The sequence below is a fragment of the Orcinus orca genome, chromosome 11 (assembly GCF_937001465.1).
Source record: "Orcinus orca chromosome 11, mOrcOrc1.1, whole genome shotgun sequence".
NCBI classification, from domain to species: Eukaryota; Metazoa; Chordata; class Mammalia; order Artiodactyla; family Delphinidae; genus Orcinus; species Orcinus orca.
The window spans coordinates 71,809,892-71,831,896 of record NC_064569.1 but is presented as its reverse complement, the minus strand read 5'-3'; the positions used below and the strand labels follow the sequence as shown (position 1 = coordinate 71,831,896).

The window sequence follows — 22,005 nt, the reverse complement described above, 5'->3', positions numbered from 1 at the left end:
TATATTATTGACTTGTTATTGAGATTAAATTGGGTAACTTATATCCTTAAAATAGTGTTGATTATTGTTATTGCTGTTATCATTGTAACTATTACTACTATTAATCAGCTATTAATTATTCAATTACTCAATTCCCTTATCTGTAAAATGGAGATAATATCTCACATGGTTGATGTGAGGATTAAAAGGGAAGAGATAATATATGGAAAGTGCTTAGCACAGTAGCAAAATATAGGCTCTCAAGATTTTACTAAGTGTCAGTATTACTATTATTATTATTAGTTTGCCTTATTCTAGTTCCAAAGGTAGAAAACAGCACTCCGAATTACAAGCAAATGCTTTGGATTCTTGGGAAGCTTTCCATTTTCTAAGTTAATGTTTCTTGTGATATTTCCTTCATGTTTTGGCTCCAGCACCTAATAAACTATCTCATAATGACATCCTTCCCAGATGGTGATACAGCTGAGACAAGTTACTTGGGTATCCCTAGGATGACTTCCCATCAAGTCATCGGACCGCTGCTTTATTTCTAGTATGTGGTTGTCAGGGTCCCAGAAAATTGAGGCAAGTGAATGTCTGGGGGCAGATAACTGCCCTGTTTTTGCCACCCTTCCCAAAATTCTTAGTTCTTACAATTCAAGGAGTGCTTAGCCTTACTTTTTCTCCTAAACCTCCAAAGACATATTAGAGTAGATGTACATACATAAAATGCTTGTTGGGAGAGGAAATGAAAAACTGGAAACCTTTTTTAAAATCAAACATTTCTGACTATTAACAAGTGCAAGTGTCACGTTTGAGTTGAGGAAGGAAGAAAGGGAGCGGAAAGGAGATAGAAATTGTAAACCAATTGGGAGAGCTTAGCTAAACAATTAAGACCCCGGGGAACACATTATTAAGCATACATTCCAAGCCTGTAATGTGACTGTAGATTCTTTATGTCTCAGTATGGCATGACAGGTCACAGGCTTTGTAGCTCAGGAGGAAAAAAAAAAATTAAAAAAACACAAAAGGCTGGTGTAAGTATTTAAGTTATAACACCAGGGCTTACATAAATACAAATCAATCTTAAAACAACATTTGATATCCTCAGTCCTATGAACAAGGTAAGCATATCCAGCCTTTAAAGTCTCCGAAAAGGTGTGGGATCAAGTAAAGGAATGTCTGTGCTCACATGAACTCATTGTACAGTAGAAGGATTTAAAAGTAGTTCTCGGGGCTTCCCTGGTGGCGCAGTGGTTGAGAGTCCACCTGCCGATGCAGGGGACACGGGTTCGTGCCCCGGTCCGGGAAGATCCCACATGCCGCGGAGCGGCTGGGCCCGTGAGCCATGGCCGCTAAGCCTGCGCGCCCGGAGCCTGTGCTCCGCAACGGAAGAGGCCACAACAGTGAGAGGCCCGAGTACCACACACACACACATACACAAAAGCAATTCTATTTCTAAGAAATTGTGAGAACTTGCCAAAGAGAGAAATCACAGATACTTTCAGGTGGTCTGAGCCCTGACTCTTACAAATATGTTTGGATGCTCAGTTCATTGACATCCTATGGTTGGATTTGGAGAGCTCTTGCACAAAACCAAAGGAGTGCAGCCAATATGTGCAATGGGATCCGTTTTATTCCATTTTTGTCCATCTCTATAATTCAGCCCTGTATAAAGTGACAAAAAAAAAAAAGCCCTGAAAGGCTCAGCTGTTCTATAGCTTGTGATGTGATAGGGAAGAGTACCCGTGAGCACACGCAGCATATGCCAAATGAAAACCAATACACGTAAGTGGCAGGGATGCTGGGCAAAAAATCATGGGCAGGCTCATTTCATACAGGGATGGCATTAGCCTTTCTTAATGCCGGGGAAGACGGAGAAGATTTTCAAGATTTTAGAAGGTACGTAGACCCACTGTCTGAGTAAGAACTGAATATGCTTTAGGGGTTCATTGAAGTGTTTCTATGAAAGTAATTTTATGAATAAAAGATGATTAGTGGAATTCATTACGAGTTCAGAAAGTCACTGTTTTTCAGGGCGTGTTCAGGAAGTCATAGTAAAATGAGTACATACACTAAGCAGGCAAATAGAAAACATGGGTTTCTCTTTCTGGGAAGCTGGGGGTATTTTCTAGGAGAGGAGTTACTTTTCACCTTTCTACCTTACACGGAATCCATGTGAAAACGGATCGAGCCATGCTGCATCAATGCCTCATCCATTATGTCACTTCCCAGCCTGTGCTTACTTTTCTCTTAGTTTCTCTGAAGCCTTACCATGTTGACACATTACAGAACTCATGCTCTTTTATAATAACTCAACTAGACTTACATAACAAACCATTTCTCAAGAACTTTCTCTTGCTATGATTCACTGGGTTTGGTTGCTTGTAGTATTTTTCTAAGATCCTCAGGCTAGTTTGTTTTTTTTTTTAATAGTATGATTGGCCATGTTTAATGTCACAATGCATCACTATTTCACTCCTCCCACCAATGGAATAAATCAGATGTGAAAACCTGGCCAATGGGAACATCATCATCAAACAATATTTTAAAATTATTTCATGTGTTTTGGGAATGAATTCAATATCCACTGTTCAACTCATTGATCAATATTTATTACATCATTACTATATTCTTAGGCACCGCTAGTAGCTAACTGTATTTCTCTCTTTAAATTACTAAGCAATTTATTATCTGTAATATCGGTAATATTCATTTAACAAAAACTCACTCATTTCAAATAATATATTTTTATTTCCTTCCATGAGTCAGGTATTAGGCTAAATGTTTTAGATACATTATTTCTAATCTTCCCCAAAGTCTCTGCAGAGTTGGAATTATTACTCTTTTTTAAATAAGTGAAGCCTTGAGACTCATAGGCACTGAGTGACACATCTAGGGTCACAAATCTAGTAGTGGGGGAGGGGTCTTCCACACCTAGACTGACACCATAGCTCACCCCTTTACATGTTAGGGGGGTTGTCTGCCAAATCTTACTGGAAAGTCTTCATGGTCAGGGAAACGTATCTTGAAATTTCACTGACTAGTATGGAGTTTTCCGTGATTCATTCATTCAATATATTTTTACTTGGCTTTTGATTAAAGAAAGATCTTAGTTATTGATTTTAGGCAATGAATCAGCAAGGTTATGGGCTGGACAAGGAATGGAGCTAGAAAAAAGCCACAGGAAGGAAGATAATCTGAGAATAAAATCTATGTGCAAAAGATGAGAAGATCTAGACACAGGTGATCACTGTGACTCTAGCATTTGAAAATTCTCCTTAGTTGAGAAAATTCTCCAAGGAGAAATCAAACATTCACAAAGTGACCTAGATTCTTTCTTCCTCCTGCTCTCCCTCCCTCCCTTCTTTCTTTTCTTCTTTCCACATTAATTAATTACTGATATGCAAGGTTCTATGTTTTATGCTGAGACTACAATGATGAATCCTAGAAGACGCGCATGTAAGGAGATAATTATAAAATATAATCAATCCTTTACCAGGTCCTAAGAGAGCAAAAACGGCAGTTGAAAATTGCCAAGGTAGAGAATTAAGTAAAGAGAATTAAGCAAATTATATGTGTGTGTGTGTGTGTGTGTGTGTGTGTGTGTGTGTGTATGTATATATCCAAAATTTTAATTATATGTATTTTTTATATATATATATATATATATATATATATATACACATAATGAAGATATATACACACAGTATTTACCTTAGGAAAGAAAGTTTCTTGAGAGCATGTATGATGTATTATATTTAATGTTTTAAAATTCATCCACTGAACTTGATAATTCATCCACTGAACCCTGATAACTGATCCTTACTAAATACCTAAATCACTTTCTTTGGTAAATGCCTAAGCTGACAATTTCTTATTCTCTTCAGCTTTATTTTATCTGAGTTTTCAATTTTTTATTTATGTTGAAATTCTACTCAAGACCTCTAATAACAGCCACAATACTTGTACAATGTCTATCGCTTTTCAATTTTCAAAGTATTGTCACATAACTATCTTTTTTCCCTTTGAACAGACTGTGTTCTAACTTTTCAGGTGATTAGACAGAGGTCATTGAAGGCTCTGTGACTTCCTTATGGTCACTCAGCTGGGAAGAATTTAAAGTGAGACCCTCACATTTCATAAGTCCAAAAATTTTCCTTCTACTCTAACAGAGTAAAGCAGCAGTGTGGGCTTTGTAAACAGTCAGACCTGGAGCCACTCACAGCCAACTGTGAGTCTTTGGTAAAGTTACAATATTAGGTTTCTTAGAATTATTAATAAATTTCTTAGATATTAATCTAAGTTTCAGAGTCTTCATATTTTGAAAAGTGAATAATAACTACCTCTGAAGTGTTGCACAGATGACAGGAGATCACATGAGGGGCTAGCCCACCTAGGCTCCCCCAAATGGAAGGCATTACTATTATCAGAGCAGCAGTCCATGTGAGTTAAGGCAAATCCAGGAAGGAGTATTGTATATTTAATCTGCTCAAGGAGGCATCAAGGAAGAGATGGAAATTAAATTGGCCTTTAGAGGAAGATAAGCTTTAGGTTGGTCAAAAAGAGAATTCCAGATAGAGGAGCAGCACAAGACAAGACAGAAAAGAGAATGGTGAAAAACAGAGGCAAATTAGATGACCAGTCTGATCAGGGAATATTTATGTTGAGGAATCAAGAAATTAAGGCAAAACAGTGAAAGGAAGTTAATTGAAGGGGGCTTGGATTCTGCGTTGAGAAAACATGACTTTTAATTCGCCTTCTACCGACTTCTGAAGCAGGGGATAACACAATAGAAGTGATGTTTTTGGAAAAGAGCTCAAAATCTTAGCATATGTTGGATAGGAAGAATTTGAAACAGGAACTAGGACATAGGTTATTGCAATCACTAGTACAGATGTGAAATGATCAGCTTAGCCTAGTAGAAAACAGACATAATGTCTTCTGGTGTGTCTCCTTAGGGGTCCCACAGGAACTTCAAAAAATCAACGTTTCCAAGCCGCCTCAAATATGATTTGCATCCTCTATTCTCTATCACCACCACCAAGAATTCTGTCACCCCAATCCAGGAATTATCCTTAACTTTATATTATCCCATCATGTCAACCATTCAGCCATAAAATCCTGTCAGTTCTGCTTTGTAACCTCCTCTCTTTCAACCTCATGGCTACTGCAAATATTCACTGAGCATCTACTATGAAGTAGGCACCAGGGTACAGTGGTGGACATGTGGCTTAAAGTCTAGCACAGAAGGCAGACATTGAGTAGATATCCTGGGTGCGATCACTGCTACAACAAAGTACAAGATCCTACTGTCTGTCACAGGGCTGTATATCCTGATCTGAAGGGTAAATGAAGGTTTTTCTGCAGAAGTGACATTGAAACTGAAATCTAAAGGATGAAAAGGAGTTAAGTGATAAAAGAAAAGTAAAAAAATCCAGAAAGAAGGAATAACATCTGCAATGGTTCTGAGTTAGTCAAGGACGTGGCATGTGTAGAGAAAACAATTTCATGAAACTAAGAGTGTGTCTTTTGCTGAACTATGAATAATTTTCTCATTTTTTTTCTTTCTCCCTTGGACTACTCTCATCGGCTTTCTGCCTTGCTGCTAGAGTGACCTTTCTAAATTTAAAACTCCTTATGTTACAGATTCTACAATGGTTTCCCACATTCTACTTAGTAAAGGCCAAAAACCCAGTATGGTGATGGGATCCTTCAGTTTCCTTTCGTTTGCCTTACTTCCACCCCCTCCAACTGTAAGTGCCAAGGCTACTATTTATGGCTCTTCAAAAAACTCATGCCTGTTTACCTACTTATGTCTTTGCCAAATGCTATTACCCCAACCTAGAATGCCTTTGTCTGTTTGGAAAACTCCTACTCATCCTTTAATGGAACTCATATGCCTCACTCTCTAAACCAGAGGTGAGCAAACTGTAGTTGATGAGTCATAATCCAACACTCTGCCTGTTAACGGATGACCTATGAGCTAAAAATGGTTTACATAGTTTTTAGAAACTGAAATAAAATGAAAAGAATAATATTTTGTGACATGTGAGAATTACACCAAGTTCAAATATCAATGGCTATAAATGTAGCCTTATTGGAACACAGTCTTGCTCATCTGTTCACTTACTGTCTATGGCTGCTCAATAAATAATAAATGAATGAATGTGAATGGGGTCATGGCCATGGCAGGTGAGAATGAATGTGGATTGTGTTGAGCACTAAACTGATATTTAATATTCATATCACAAATTTGTGCTACTTTTATGACTTTTAGCTGAACTGAAAAAATGCAATAAAACCAGGAATCATTTTCATTCAAATGCCAGAAAATATGAGATGTTTGATTAAACAGGAGGGGTTATACTGAATATAAGCTCCAGTAACTAACTCTGAACTTTTATTAGCTTGAGGACAATCTTCTGATTTTTATAGGAACCATTCTGGGCAGTATATTCACTCTTGGGGATGGCTTTGCGTGCTCTTGGGCCAACTTCTCTTTTCTTTTTTTTTTTTTTTTTTTGCTACTAACTTACTTGTCTTCTGCACATGAGGCTGCATTTAACTTGGCTGAGAAGCGAGAATAGATATTACCACAATATAAGGAATTAAAAATCATCCCTGCACTTAAAAGAAACACATACACAGACACACACACACAGGAGGCCACAGAGTATGCAGGGGAGATATTTTTCTCAATTGTTAATACAATGGAGAGCCCAGCTTTCACCTAGGGATATGTCTCTTACTGAGATTTAGAACAGGTTGGTCATTTTCATTGAAATTTTAGAATGGGATCTTCAGAAATCTATTTACGTGAAGGATTTGTGAAGCCCCCTGGGAATTAATTCATTCTGAGCAAAAAGAGAGACTGGGGAACAAGTTTTGGGCAGTAGCAGAGCTTCAATGGTCACAGAGGAGAGGTAACTCTGAAAACAGCAGGTCTTTCTCTTTCTAGTTGCCTATCAGAGCAGCCCCATGGACTCCTGTCTAGTCCCTACACATGAATGTTAAATCTGAAAGGACAGTTTCTCAGGATCTTGGTATCACACTGAACCATAAGCAGCATTGCTTTAGGTCTTCTTCAAGGCAGTGTATGGGGAGAAAAAAGGTGGGAGCAGGGGAAGGAGAAAGGACTTCTCTCCCATTTGGCAGACTTGAGTTTAAAACAGATCTGTGCTTCAGTGTCAGTGACAGAGGAACAGGCTGTGGCCTCACCACATACAGAGGTACCTGCAGAGGAGTTCTGAGTGAAGAAAGCTGTGCCCAATACACGTGTCAGCAGAGTCTGCACATGGGTGTATGGGAACACATAAGAGGGGCATCCAAACTGGGAAGGTGGAAGGTTTCCTAGAGGATGGTCTAGCTAACTGAGACCTAAACAAAGGAGTTGGAGGTGGAGGAACATCTACTACAAAGGCTTGGCTGTGATGAAAATCATAGCTTATTGGGAGAACTGCAACTCATTTAATTCTGACTACAACACTATGAAGTGGGTACAATTATCACCTCCATTTACAAATGAGAAACCGAGGCATAGAGAAGTTAAGTAACTTGCCCTAAACTACATAGCTAGAAAGTGGCAGATCTAGGCTCTAACCCCAGGCAGTCCGACTCCCAGGTCTGTCATTCTAACCTCCACTGTATAACATCAGTAGTTAATTGCCACCTTTAATTAAACATGTATTATAAGTCATATACCACAATAAGTACTTTATATTATCTGATTTAAGTATTATCCAGTTATTTCTTGCTTCATAACTTACATAACTCACTGGCATGCTGGGAAGTTAGAGCTAGCCAGGAATGAGGACCAAGAACCTTAGTTCTGCTTCATTGGCTGTCTCTGTGTGGCCTGGGCATCCTCAGAGCTCATGACTGGGTTTCAAGGTCAATAATCCCAAGAAAGAATCAGGTAGAAGCTGTGTTACTTTCTATGACGTGCCTCAAAAGTCACATAGCATCGCTTCCACCATATTCCATTGCCTAAAGAAGTCATAAAGGCCGGTCCAGGTTCAAGGAGAGGGAGGTAGACTCTACCTCTGCACTGCAGGTTCTGGAAGTACATGTGAGACCAAGAATATAGTAGCAGCCATTTGGGAAAAATATATTAGTATGTAATATCTGATTTAATCTTCATAATAAACCTATGATGTGGGTCTTATTGTCTTGATTTTGAAGATGAGAACCCAGGCTCAGAGAGATTAAGTAACTGGACCACCACTATGTAGCTGGTACGTGGTGGGAGAGAGAGCATGTTTCTCATCAGAACTCCATGCTTTGTACCATCTTCAGCTTCAGGTGTTGCCTCCTTAAGCCTTCCCTAACCACTACTTTCTCAACAAAATTAATTACTTCTTCTCTGTAATATTTCATGATCTTCTCTGTCATATTTCATGATCTTTTGCATGTATCTGTTATTTTGTGTATGAAAAGGTAGGGTTTTAGAATATGCTATTAAAGCACATGAACTTTGGAACCAAACTTCTTGGATTCAAACCCCAGCCCTGCCACTTCTCACTAGTTGTTGAACCACAGATGGTCACTTGCCCTCTCAGTTTTCTCAACTCCAAAATAAGAATAATAATACCACCTTCCTACACAAGTTGTGAAGAATAAGTGAGATAATTGTAAACTGCTTAGAACAGAGCCTGGCACACAGTAATTGCTCAAGTGTTAACTATTATTCTGCATTTAATTATTTGAATGTCTGCTTCTCCTGTGAGATGGTCAGCTTTGAAGAGTAAGGCTCCATCTTATTCTTATTTTATCCAGCATTTAGTCCAGGACCTCAATATATACTCATTGTACTAGATAGAGGGAATTTTGCCACCTGACTTGTTCTTTTCAATGGGTCCTTGCATTTCAAGTAATAAATGCTTTTTTTCCAAATTCTTCTTTAAGATAAAGGCATATTTAGAAGTGAACAAAATGTTATTAAAAATTTAGTCACAAAAGCAGATGTCCATCGTATATTTAAAATTATTCTTATATTCATTCTATAGCTCCTACATCTACTTCTTTAGTTACAAGTTTTTTTTAATAGCTAGAAGAGACTAGAAATCATCACTGACATCTCCCTTATTTTATAAAATATCAGAGAGGTTAACTATTTTTTTCATTAATAAATTAGTGATAAAGCTCAGACTAAATCCAGGACAGCTAATATCCTTGTTTGATTCACTTCCTCCACTCCATTTACTCAAAGAGAAAAATATATCAATGCAATGATTGAGAAACTCAATAACATTACTTATTTAATAAAAATAGTTTTTGAGCACTCACTTTATGTAGGTGCCACGCTAGGTTCTGGCAATGTGAAAACAATGAGTCACAGTCATGGTCCTCAAAGACAGACATGTTGAAGAACAGCCTGTCTTCTTCTGCTCATGCCTATGAGCACAGACAACCTCCACGCCACATGAGAAGCCCATACCAGCCCATGATTACTGGTACAATGTGCTTCTGGGGGAAAAAAGTAAATCCAAATTCTAAGAGAGGAATCCAGGGTAGTTACTCAAAAGAGGTTAACATTTGAGCTGTGTCTTGAAAAATGAAGAGCATTTCACCAGAGGGTGGAATTCTAGACAACAGAAACAACATAGATCAATCATCAAATGCTCATGTAAAAGCCACCGTGGGCCAGGACATATGCTGCATATACTAGAATACAAGAGTGAGCAAGACAATAAGGTCTCTGCCTGTGTGCATCTTTATCCCACGGGGAATTCTAAGGGGTAACTACAGGTGATTTGTCTTTTAAAAGTACAATAAAAATCTTTGTTAAGGAGATTTAATATGGGCATAGAGAGGATAAAAGAGAAGCAGGGCTACTTCCTGAGGAAGTGACACTGAAGTTAAAGCCTGGAGGCTGATAGGAGAATTAACTACCCTAAGTGGATTATGGAGTAGGAAGGGCATTAAGAGACTATACCACAGTCTAGTGGCCCTGAGGCAGTAATCAGCTGCGCATAAAGATGAGCAGGGTCTGGACATAAACAATAGGGACAGGAGTGACCTGATGGCTTTGGAGAGGGGTGGTGGAGGAGGGGGTTGGTTAAGGAATATACCCATGAGCAACAGTCAATGAAGCCATTGAAGGATTTAAAAAGAGAGAAAGGAAATGATCGAATTTGTAATCTTTTTTTTTTTTTTTTTTTTGTGGTACACGGGCTTCTCACTGTTGTGGCCTCTCCCGTTGCGGAGCACAGGCTCCGGACGCGCAGGCTCATCGGCCATGGCTCATGGGTCCAGCCGCTCCGCGGCATGTGGGATCTTCCCAGACCGGGGCACGAACCCATGTCCCCTGCACTGGCAGGCGGACTCTCAACCACTGGGCCACCAGGGAAGCCCTGAATTTGTAATCTTAAAAATCACTCTGGGGCTTCCCTGGTGGCGCAGTGGTTGAGAATCTGCCTGCTAATGCAGGGGACACAGGTTCGAGCCCTGGTGTGGGAGGATCCCACATGCCGCGGAGCAACTAGGCCCGTGAGCCACAACTACTGAGCCTGCGCATCTGGAGCCTGTGCTCCGCAACGAGAGAGGCCACAACAGTGAGAGGCCCGCGCACCACGATGAAGAGTGGCCCCCACTTGCCACAACTAGAGAAAGCCCTCGCACAGAAACGAAGACCCAACACAGCAAAAATAAATAAATTAATAAACTCCTACCCCCAACATCTTCTTAAAAAAAAAAAAAAAAAATCACTCTGACTCCATGGACAAAGCCACAAGATTGTGAAAGACACGGCACACTCAGGAATTGAAGCTAATTTTATAAGGCTAGAGTTTAGGGCCTGAGGTGGAGCATCTCAGGAAATGCAGGCTGGAGTCAGACGCTGGAGGAAGTTCCTTCTGTCTCAGGGTAGGACTTGTGCATTTTATCCAGCAGGAAATAGGGACATCTTGAAGATTTACATACAGGAGAATAAAACATGCAGACCATAAGAATCATGCCAAAAAGACTCATGTGTATTCAGGATATTGCAGTTACTAGTATAGATAATGGATTGACAGGTTATATAAATACTTTATATAAGTTGGAAAAAAAAACAACAACTGTGTACTTCAGTTAACCAGAACAGCCTAGTTTCTGCCTTCCAGTTAATTGAAATTTGTTGAGGACCTCAAATGTAAAAAGAAACAAACTCGGACATGGCAGAGAAGGGCAACAAAGACCTTCCTATATAATGCCTGTTGGGATGGACTTTCTGGTAAACCTTGTGTGAGCTCCCAAGGATATGCCTGGGCACATACTAGAATAGTGCTTGCCTATGTGATGCAACCGAATGCTGCCTGTACTTGCTGCAATTTCACTTTGTGCCTCTGGGTGGTAATTAGAGATTGTTTGATCTTAGTCAATAAAATACTATTCAATTTCCCCTGAAGACATCAGAGATGTATTTAGTATAGTAAAAATATTTTCCCATGCCACTATTTGAATTTCAGGCATACATTTCTACTCATTTAATTTCCACCTACTTACACAGGCTCTTTAACATACAGACTAAGGGCAAATTAAAAATATAAGAACATTACTCATGTTTCTGGAGGTCAAGATGGATGGATGTTCAGTAAATTACACCTACTCTCATGGAAGTTGTTGTTGATTAAGGCCATGAAGGTTAACTTCTTGATCAACCTACACTGGCTGTATCCAGGGACACAGTCTATGTTCTAAAGCTTGTATTAAACAGATAATGCAAGAAATACCTACATTCAGAATTTGTGAGGTACCTTTGAAAATTCAATGAAATCTTAATATAATAATTCTCTCCATAGTTTGTTTTATATATATCATGGTGCAAATTCTGACCCTCGATTCATTATAACCCTTCAGAGTTTCTCTGTAAAACTGGAAGCTGTCCTTTTTCACACCTCCTGTGTTATCACAAAGGGGTGCCATTCTATTTAACAATTTATGAGATTGCTAGTTGTAAATGCACTTGTAGCAGTGGTAGACATGGGAGAGCAACAAAAATCTCAGGTTTGTTCAATGATTAAATAATTAAAGCTCATCAATACATTCACAAGGAATAGGAAAGAAAATCACACCCTGAACTCAGTGCCATTGCCACCTTGGAAATGTGAATCAGTTTGTATCCTTGTTAATTTGGTGAAATATACAGCTCTAAATTTGGATTGTTTTCTGAAAATAAACAGAACATATTCTGTTTACTTCACTATACTGTATTATATGACATGAAGTAGCAGGTTAAATAAATATGATTTTTAAATGTAAATGATACTATTATTATATGTCCAGTAAAAAATGTCTTTAAAACAAGTGAAAGAACTCATGTTTTGTGTCAAATGCCTTCAAATTACCAGAATCTCTCAAGATTATGATGATTCTAGTAAGTTTGGTAAGGGATATAATTGACATAATTTGTAGTAAAGGTTGAAATAATATTCGGAAAATGCATTAGCAATAGTGTTAAGATTTGAATTCATTCATCAGTATAAAAAGCATTAAAATGCTTTGTTTGTTTTGCTTTGTTTTTGAGAAATACAGACTAGCACCAAATCAAGAGAAGGACGGCAACCCCACTTTCAAAAGGCATATATCCTTGAGAAAATTAGATATGTATAGAAAGTTAAATAATAGAATGGTTGAATAGTTATAGATCATATAACACCATAGAAAAATGGATATCATGATGCAAATATGTGATTAAAATAGGAATCCAATTAGCATTAAATATATTAAGTGCTATGAGGTCATACTGCTGAGTGAAGTCTTGGTGTTGCCAAGAAAACTTCACAGGGAAGTTTGAAATTAACGAGCATTAAAGCACTGGTAGGAAATGGGCATGTGGAGAAGCTAAGGAAAGGCTCTTAGGAAGGGAGAGGTGGAAAAAATGGGGGCGAGTGTGGTGTAACAGACACCCAGGGCAAAGAGGAGAGGGGAATCCAGTATTAATATCAGGTAGTGACAAATTAGTCTGGATACAATCATCTAGATTCAGATACTTATGAAGAGGAATAGTGGGAAGTAAGATGGAATGTTAAATTGAGGAAAGCATGGGACTCCTTCAGTCAAACTCTTATTGAAAATTTCCACTGAATGATAGTCTTTCACTTTTGACCTTTGGTGGTGTATGGACTTCTGGTAGATTGTGCTAGATGTCTTTAATTCCCTGTTCAGTCCATCTTCTCATATACAGAATCAAAATGTAGAGCTTTGTACAAACTGGTTTTTTCTAAAGAAGTCTGCAGGTAACTATGAAATCAATTTCTGGAATGCACGTCTCAGTTTGTCTTTTATCTTAACTGTCTACTGGGCATTTATACATTGAAATCCTGCTACTCCTTCCTCTAATCAGGTCAAAAATGAAATTCTTCTCCATTCTGGATGCTCATTTTCCCTGTACTTGTCAGAGGTGCTGCAAGGCAGTTTCATCATCACAGCTGCCTGGGCTCTTCTCCCATATATAAAATGACACTATAATTGATTTTCTAAGTGAAAGGAGTGCTATCAATAACTACATGGACACAACAGATATAAACTGGTTGTTCCTGGGAAACCAGGGTTAACAGTCACCCTATTTAATATTTCTGTCATTAAATTCTGACAATTCTTTAATTCTCTTAATTTTTCATTGCTTCTGCCCCCATCCATACACTGAGTTCGATAGCACCCTCCTCACTTTCTTGCTAATCTCTCCCTTGTGATAAATATACCCAGAACTCCATTTCTGGCACCAACATCTTGCTCAAGAACCTACAGTGAATCTGCAGTGTTTCTCTCCCAAAGAATAAACTACTCTTTTTAGCTTTTTATGACCAGTTTGATCTGCATCTATCTACCTCCTGTTATGTCCTAAGCACAGCCATGGAGTCCCCAGAAGTATCCGAAAAGGATACTTTTTCTTTTTTTATGCTTCTGCAAATGCTACTTGGACAGCCCTAGAATGTTCACATCTACTCACCATGCCTTTCTATGTTTTTCTTCTAATCAAGTTGCTGTATAATCTTTAAGAAAAGAATCAATCCTGCTTCCTTTCTTAGAGCCTTCTCTGATACTGAACTCTCCTCCAAACTGCTTAATAACCTTGCATCTAAATCCTTGATCAACCAATAAGTTTTTGCAATAGCACTCCCTTTTGCTACTACGATCATAGGTTTATGTTCCTAAACAAATTTCTTTAGCTCAATTGTTAATTCCTTGATGATACAGAATAGGGTGTCATATGTCATTCACATAAAGTGTGTTTTCAAATATATGATGAGAAATGTGTCTTTCCCATCAAAATCGCTTCTAGTTCCCCTCCTGCCTGCTCTCCCTTTGGCCACTTCTAGAAAGCAAAGCAAGATAAAAAAGCAAAGCACCTGTTTATTATTTCATGTTTATCTACCTGATAAAATCTGAAGTACTGGCATACTCTCCTTAATAAAATAAATTCCAACACATGGCAGTATTAGTGTTCCATGTCTTCAGTGTCTATGCCCAATTCAGCCAAATCATTCTCAGAAAGACAAATCGTTTGCTTTCCTATGCATAATAGATTCATATATAAAAATTTGCTGATGGAGATTATTCCTGGTGAAATTCAAATCTGGCATTGTTCCCCGTGCTTTTATATTATTCTACCTTTCAATTTGAGTGCCTTATGTAAACCTAGAGCTAGCAGCAGAGTCTCTGCTGGATCCTCCCTTTGGCTTGCTGGCCTAGCTGTTTACCCCCAGCCTCTGTTGCCCAGTCACAGTGGTTCTTGAATCAGCGTCTGTGATACACGGAACTGAGGGTGGCTCAGAAACTCTAAACTTCAGGGAAGCAGGAGCCACCTTTCCAGGTTACTATGAGGCCAACACCAACATGGCTCCTTCCCAAAGTTTGAAAGTAGGGGGATAGGGAAAAGCACCTTGCCTTGCTCTTTCTCTCAACTTCTAGAACATGCCTTACTCTTTGAGTCCTATTCAGGAAGAGAGCAAAACTTGATATCCCCTTGACGGATGTTTTATCTTATCTAAAACTGTCATAAGACATTTGGTCCACACAAAAATGTCCTTAAAATCTGGTCCTGTCCAAAACATCCGTAAGACATGTGGTTCATGCCAAAGGGTCCTTGAAGTTTGGTCCTATCCAAAATGTCCATGAGCATATTTGGTCTGTGCCAAATGATTCTGGACAGGACCAAATATTAAAGACCTTTTGGTATGGGCCAAATGTCTTATGGACACTTTAGACAGGACCAAATATCTGTTAACCTTGATATCCTACTTCTGATTTCCATTTTCTTTTTCCCAGTCCCTGGACATGAAAAAGGGGTAAGCTTTTTTTCTCTAGCTACCCTTCTTCTTCCCAATTTTAACAGTGGACTGGGCACTCTAAGAACTGGAGTCCCCAGGTTTTGGCCCTTGGCATATTGAAAGAGAGCACATCCTCCTTACACATAAAGCCAGCCTCTCATCAGTATTATCTTACAAAGAGGCTAAGTCTCAGTCTTCTCCTGCTGTAAACCAGATTTTGCAGAGCAAATTAAGACCCACCACTTTAATATTTGAAAATTAAATATCTGGATTTATTATGCATGAATTAGATAGAATACTTCTTTTTCCTAAATGACAGAAAAAATTCTTCCCAAATGTACTTCTGTGTGAAGGCACTGGTTTTCATAATTAAATCCTAATAGTGTGTAGCTACAAAGTTATGTCATATGTGTGGTTATAAAAATGCAAAGTTTAAGCTTCAATGTTCGATGCAGTTACCCTACATATCTTAAAAGAAGTTAAAAATACCAGCTTCCTATATATCATTATTTTGAGCAATAATTGTTGTTACTATTACTTATCTATTGTACCCTAAAATTTTTTGCTCAGAACAATGATGTTAATAATATACTGCTGGAAAGCAATCTACAGATCTGCAATACCTATCAAACTACCACTGGCATTTTTCACAGAACTAGAACAAAAAATTTCACAATTTGTATGGAAACACAAAAGACCCTGAATAGCCAAAGCAATCTTGAGAACGAAAAACGGAGCTGGAGGAATCAGGCTCCCTGACTTCAGCTATACTACAAAGCTACAGTAATCAAGACAGTATGGTACTGGCACAAAAACAGAATATAGATCAATGGAACAGGATAGAAAGCCCAGAGATAAACCCACGCACATATGGTCACCTTATCTTTGATAAAGGAGGCAGGAATGTACAGTGGGGAAAGGACAGCCTCTTCAATAAGTGGTGCTGGGAAAACTGGACAGCTACATGTAAAAGTATGAGATTAGATCACTCCCTAACACCATACACAAAAATAAGCTCAAAATGGATTAAAGACCTAAATGTAAGGCCAGAAACTATCAAACTCTTAGAGGAAAACATAGGCAGAACACTCTATGACATAAATCACAGCAAGATCCTTTTTGACCCATCTCCTAGAGAAATGGAAATAAAAACAAAAATAAACAAATGGGACCTAATGAAACTTCAAAGCTTTTGCACAGCAAAGGAAACCATAAACAAAACCAAAAGACAACCCTCAGAATGGGAGAAAATACTTGCAAATGAAGCAACTGACAAAGGATTAATCTCCAAAATTTACAAGCAGCTCATGCAGCTCAATAACAGAAAAACAAACAACCCAATCCAAAAATGGGCAGAAGACCTAAATAGACATTTCTCCAAAGAAGATATATAGACTGCCAACAAATACATGAAAGAATGCTCAACATCATTAATCATTAGAGAAATGCAAATCAAAACTACAATGAGATATCATCTCACACCAGTCAGAATGGCCATCATCAAAAAATCTCGAAACAATAAATGCTGGAGAGGGTGTGGAGAAAAAGGACCACTCTTGCACTGCTGGTGGGAATGTGAATTGGTACAGCCACTATGGAGAACAGTATGGAGGTTCCTTAAAAATAGAACTACCATATGACCCAGCAATCCCACTACTGGGCATATACCCTGAGAAAACCATAATTCAAAAAGGGTCATGTACCAAAATGTTCATTGCAGCTCTATTTACAATAGCCAGGGGATGGAAACAACCTAAGTGTCCAACATCGGATGAATGGATAAAGAAGATGTGGCACATATATACAATGGAATATTACTCAGCCATAAAAAGAAATGAAATTGAGCTATTTGTAATGAGGTGGATGGACCTAGAGTCTGTCATACAGAGTGAAGTAAGTCAGAAAGAGAAAGATAAATACCGTATGCTAACACATATATATGGAATATAAGAAAAAAAAAGTCATGAAGAACCTAGGGGCAAGATGGGAAAGAAGACACAGACCTACTAGAGAATGGACTTGAGGACATGTGAAGGGGGAAGGGTAAGCTGTGACAAAGCGAGAGAGTGGTATGGACATATATACACTACCAAACGTAAAATAGATAGCTAGTGGGAAGCAGCCTCATAGCATAGGGAGATAGCTTGGTGCTTTGTGACCACCTGGAGGGGTGGGATAGCAAGGGTGGGAGGGAGGGAGACACAAGAGGGAAGATATATGGGAACATAGGTATATGTATAACTGATTCACTTTGTTATAAAGCAGAAACTAACACACCATTGTAAAGCAATTATACTCCAATAAAGATGTAAAAAAAAAAAAAAGATACTGCTGGAATTTTAAGAAATGAAAGCAGCCTGCTAATTCTTTCATTATTCTCTCTTTTCCTTTTAATTCAATGCTCATTCATTCAGCATTTATTAAAAACCTACTATGAATCAAACCCTTCATGGGGTGAAGCAATAGAGACGAAAGGTAATAAACATAGGTTCTCTATTAGAGGAGCTCACGTATTTATTGTTTTTGCTATACTCCTCCTTACTTTCATTTAATTTCATAATATAATATCTTCCCAAATATATAGCAAGTATTTCCCTGAATGAGTACAAATGAATAGCAGAGTCTAATAGAAGTCATTACCCCAAAACAGCAATGCTCCGCTATTCATTCATAAGTTCAGTTGTTCATTCAAATTTTCATATGTTCATTTGTTCATTCATTCATTCAGAAAACGTTATTAAAGCAGTTACTGTGAGTTAACTGCTGTAGTTGGCCTCCGGGCATAAGCCATATATCTTGGCCTTCAAAGTGATGCCAGTCTACTGACTTAGTGTACATGATAGTGCCATAATAAAGGATTATGAATATGACACGGGGTGGGTGTTGGGGGTGAGATTGGAATCCTTCACAGAGGGATGGATAACGTGCATTGATGTTGAAGGAAGAGAAGGTCATAAAATATTTAAGTGAGGAAGGGCAGTCTTGTTCAAGTGAATTGTATACACAGAGGCATGGAGGCTGAGAAAACATCATTTTTTTAAGCTTGGAATGTTGAGTATGTCAAAGAGCCTACTGCAGTTTTGTTGGGCATAAAAATGTGCCCAGTGAAAACACGACATTCCCTAGCCTTCCTTGCAAATGAGGGTGAAGAACAGCAGTGCAGCCCAGGCCTGGTCAGTGAGTTAAAAGTGTTCCTTGTCAAACGAGGCTCCAGGCAAACTCCTTAAAAGCAGAGCAGGCTCAGCTGGGATGGGCCTTTTGCCCTTTTCCCTTCCTGTTCTCCCTGCCTGGAATGTAAACATGATGCCCAGAGGAAGGACAACGCCACATCACCACAAGGTAACAAGCAAGTGCTGAGGATGGTTGAGCAGAAAGATGCAAGGAGCCTGCAGCCCCGAGATAGGAGAGAACAGCTCTGTGGACCCTACACAGTCTATCACAGACTTCTCTCCCACCATCAGAGGGGAAATGCCTTAAGTAGTTTTAGTTAAGCCATCGGTTTTCAGATTTGTGTTACTTGGGCAAACTGACGGTGTGAACCTGAGCAGACTAGACGAGGCCAACCATAAGAAGCCCTGCACAGTTATAGACTTTGAACTGTGTCTGGTAGAGGTTCTTTTTTTTTAATTTAAGAAAAGATCAGTTTATTAAAAGACCATAACCTCTTAAAATCACAAGTGTAAAACCATCAGGGACACAGGCGGCTCGTGGGGACCATGTGGAGATGCCAACACATAGTATTTTTTCCTCTTTCTGCTCCTGAATGTCAACCAATACGTTATTTACCTGAACTCTTTATGTTGTTTTTTTTGTAGAGGTTCTTAAACTCCAGTATGTTTGAGAACCACTGGAAGTGTCTGTTAAACTTTAGTTTCTGATGCTGGTCTTAAGACCACATTTAAACAAACAAACCAAACCCCACAAATGACAAAAAAATAAAAATTTTCTCAAATGTGTGGAAGTGGAGCAGTTGATGCATTTGATGCACTGGGTAGCCTTCCTGTTTCTCTTTCTCTTCCTTTCCATTTTCCTACCACTCATGGGGACACAAAACTGCTGCCCACAGTTTACAAATCCATATCTGTGACATCCATGTTCAGGCATAAGACTGATGAAGAAAGTATTTTATGTTTCATTTTGCAATCCTTAAATAGCACTTATCAAACTACTGTTCTAAGAACTTTAACAAGTACTAACTCATTTAATTTTTATAAAACTCTACATGGTAGGAACTACTATTACCCCAACTCATGGATGTGAAAACTTAGCGACAGAGATGGTAAACAGCTAGGTCACACAGCTATTAAGTGACTATGCTGCATCTCTAATCCTTGGCTATCATAGACTTATTATTTGCAGTTCCAACTACTTATCAGTGATCACAAAATTTCCATGATTTATTCAACTATAATGAGAATAAAGACATTACTACCCCTTTCTCACTCTCCGGTCATCTTGGTGGCTGCTCTTGGTTGGGGGCATCCCACAACTAAGGCAGGAAGATGGTGGCCACAAAGAAGATGGAGAAGTCACTGGAGTCGATCAACTCTAGGCTCTAACTGGTTACGAAAAGTGGAAAGTACGTGCTGGGGTACAAGCAGACTCTGAAAATGATCGGACACGGCAAAGCGAAACAGGTCATCCTTGCCAACAACTGGCCAGCCTTGAGGAAATCTGAAATAGAGTATTATGCCATGTTGGCCAAAACTGGTGTCCGTCACTACAGTGGCAATAATATTGAATTGGGCACAGTGTGTTGAAAATACTACAGAGTATGCACACTGGCTATCATTGATCCAGGTGATTCTGATATTATTAGAGGCATGCGAGAACAGACTGGTGAAAAGTAAATCGTGCACAATTTTTCTTTAATGAAATTGGCCAGAGCTTGTTTTAAAAATTAAAAAAAAAAAGGCATTACTACCATGTGGCTCTTCTGAGACATAAACATCTGGAGAAACAAAGATCTTGTAATGAAAGCATCTAGCATAAATTTATATCTCATGGGCTGTGATGTTGGTTTTGATAAGCAAGTTACCTTGCTAGCCTAGCTAATCCCCAAACATCTGTTTCTTAGTTTCTTAATTTCTGGGTTTTATGAATTTGATAATACTCAAAATTTACCTTGGAGCTGTAACCAAAGTAAATACTATGGATCTACAGTAGCATTTCCCCAAATATTTTTTCTCTTAAACATTTGTTCCACAAGATGCTAGATTTTAAACAGCCTTCCTGTTTAAATAAATTTGAAAAATATTAGGCTATACAAAGTCTTTACTACAGGATTTATCAGAACCTTAATATGAAAAAGCCCATTGTAAATCTGCAGAAGAGAAATATATATAGCATTCCCCAAACTTTGACCACAGAGGCCTTTTTCTCCTGGGTTTTTAGTGGTAGTGTTGTTCCACAGAACACAATTCTGGAAATGATTTCTTACTGTGCATTCAAATTTAAGATTTTTATTTTGTTCAACTTGAAGTAACCTATTTTGACAGAACTATTCATAAAAGATTTTTGCAAGCTGTGGGTATGTGTAGTCATGTAGATCACAGAGTAGAGGAAGAATAAAAAGAGAGAATGAAAACCTGTTAAATATAACTTTCCTTACCATCACAAGAAAAGTACTGTTTAATTTCTAAATATTCATATTAGTTTCTAAATTCCTTATAATCTGTTTTAGCATTTTGCTCTAAAATTTTTCTATTCCTGGCTTTGAAGTGTTCTGTTGTTTTCCCTTTGAGCTCTTCAAGATCTAGTGTTTTGTGTATTTCCCTACTTCTTTTTCTTTCTCTAATCATAAAGCTATAACTATAAAACATAAACAAGAGATTCATCACCTTCATCCAGCCAGGAGACATCTTTTTTCATCATCTGAAGTAAGTGGGAGAAGCAATCTTTATGTATGCAGGATAAAAATCAAACCATATTTTTCTTAATGAGCTAATAAATAAGGTGAGAAATGCTTCTTATTGAGAAACTGTATGGTAAATAGTAAATAAATACGGCTGAACTTCTATGCTAAGGAAAATGCTCTCATTAATGTTGGTGCTTTACCATTTCAGTTTCGTCAAACAGGAAACATGATTTTAATAATTTGATTCTGTAAACTCAAAACTCTGAAAGGATTGCTGGAGTTAAGAAGGGGTGCAATAAAGCATTCATTATGAATATTTTTCAATTAAATATTTCAGCTGTTTGAAAAAAGAACTTATCATTTACAGGTAGTAAAGGACTGATTAAGTCAACCAATTTAGTCTGGCTCATCTGTGGACTTACTATCAAATCATTTACTTTTCACACAGTCTGATTAAAAATAGTTCTCAACTGAATTCAGATTTTCTCTTCTCTTTGCGGAATATGTTTTTTAGGGAATGAATATTTTGGAGTATTATTCTCATGTTCCTTACTCTTCCCTGTGTATGAGTGTGTGTGAGTGTGTGTGTGTGTTTTCTTTCTTCTGTTTTTATTGTTAAAAGGTCACTTTTTTAATATGTGAGATTTGTGTTCATTATTTTATTTTTTAAGAAAGGAGATAGCTATATATTATTAACATTAATTACTACTGTTTTTCACTCATTTCCAAATATGTTATCTAAAGAGGATACAAAGATGAATTAAAAGCACTCCAATTTACCCAAAGAAATATTCTATCCTTTGTATAGATAAGCAGTAACAGAATTACAAATCCTATCCATTAAATTATAAGGTGTCCTCTAATAAAGCAGAGTGCTTACTTCTCCAATCTCCTTGAACAAAAATTCCCAATCCT

The 22,005-nt window shown here is 38.1% G+C and overlaps 1 pseudogene; it reads left to right on the top strand.

The window, feature by feature from the left end:
• The first annotated feature begins 19,696 nt into the window (after window positions 1-19,696).
• On the top strand, window positions 19,697-20,084 carry LOC101277804 (60S ribosomal protein L30-like; annotated as a pseudogene).
• The last annotated feature ends 1,921 nt before the right edge of the window (window positions 20,085-22,005 follow it).